Raw genomic sequence first — 1,778 nt, 5'->3', positions numbered from 1 at the left:
CTAAATTATTGTCTTCTTTGTCTAAAAACATTGTTTTCGAATTTTTAATTCTTTGCTCCCTACGATTTGCTTCCTCAAGCCACCTGTGTGCCTGAGGGACTCCTAATTGTCTCTGCTTTTTTAGTTGACCTTTCACGTCTATTTTTAACTGTTTTACAAGTTTCATAAGTGCAAGTTTATCTAAATTACCCTCGAATTTATACTTATCAACCCATTTGGTGTAATATCTAACATTATCGGCACGCTGTATTTGCATATACTTCGCTTCTTCAGTTAGGGGCGTGTCCCGGGAACTTTTTGTGCACTGATTTCCCACTGGTGTGTTAGCTAAGCTGTAAATTGTTACGTAACCCTTTCTATCACGTTTGTCCACAAATCTATACCTTTTCACAGTTTATCTAGAATAACTGTCTACCTATTCTGTTTCCTTGATCTATGACAAAGAACAGTAACCCCTTTTTCTGTCTCTAATCTGCATATACAAATTTATCTGACATAAAAAACAGTTCTGTACCTAGTCCCTGATCTTAAAACAGAAATAAGGTAATTCCTCCTTACCTGACCCTCCGTGAGTTGATCCACCGGATCGTTGACTCGTCCTCCAATCCCAGATCAGAAACAGTGGCTGGCCTCTTTCGAACGACAATTCAGTCGGAGGTCTTTCAAAACAGAAGAGCCGATTTGGCCTCTTCTCTGTACGGATGCATGCCACCGAGCACAATTCTGACCTAGGTCCAGAGCGAGAGATACGTATTCCGGCTTGAAGGACCAATCTGTTAAAGGAAAAAATAGACTTTAAAAATTATCAAAACACGGTAGGTTAAGGTTAAGGCACTTTAATCTTGCAGCAAGGAGACAAAAACGTGCTAATACAGAGTTTGTCTAACCAGAAACAGGAAATGCATTCATTTTTATAGGTTATCAAATTAATCCTGTCCTACCATGCTGACGTAACAGATTAACACCTTTTCATCATCATCTGCTGACCATCTTTCCCATGATTTTCTGCTGATTTAAACAATTTTTATGTGAAACTTCCTGAGGAAAACAACATGGCCTTGGTTACTTTCAGTTAGATACTTGTTATGTTATATTCAAGATACTATGGCTAAATCAAGCACAATGCTAGCAGTTCATTTCTCTAATAATCCTTTGTCTACCTTATCTCTAAACTACTGCAGCTGCAGAGGTTCCCATCCTCTGAACAAGGCTGTTTGTCTAGAATCATTACATTTATATTGTTCATTCATATGCTTCTGACCTAGCAGATAAACACCTGCTTCTCAAGTACATTTCCACAAGGCATAAACAAGAATATTGCTGTGCTAGCAGTTACTAGGTCAGAGGGCAACTTGCAAGTTTCAGTAAGCATGCTGCAGTTTCAGAAAAGCATATTTTCAGTCTCATATGAAACTAAATTTGTATAAATCACAGTGCATGAAAAATAGAATGAAAAGCATATTAAAAACTCTTGATTATTAATTTGGCATTAAGCATACACACATTAATACATATTTTTCTAATATATATATATATATATATATATATATATATATATATATGTATATATATACATATATATATATATATATATATATATATATATATATATATGTGTGTGTGTATGTGTGTGTGTGTGCATATGTATATATATATATATATATATATATATATATATATATATATATATATATATATATATATATATATGTATGTGTGTGTGTGTGTGTATATATATATATATATATATATATATATATATTTATTTTTAATATATA

Source organism: Protopterus annectens, chromosome 16.part0 (genome assembly GCF_019279795.1).
Source record: "Protopterus annectens isolate FY-2018-M chromosome 16.part0, PAN1.0, whole genome shotgun sequence".
NCBI lineage: Eukaryota > Metazoa > Chordata > Ceratodontiformes > Protopteridae > Protopterus > Protopterus annectens.
The sequence above is the reverse complement of the archived record's forward strand: the minus strand, read 5'-3'. Positions refer to the sequence as shown.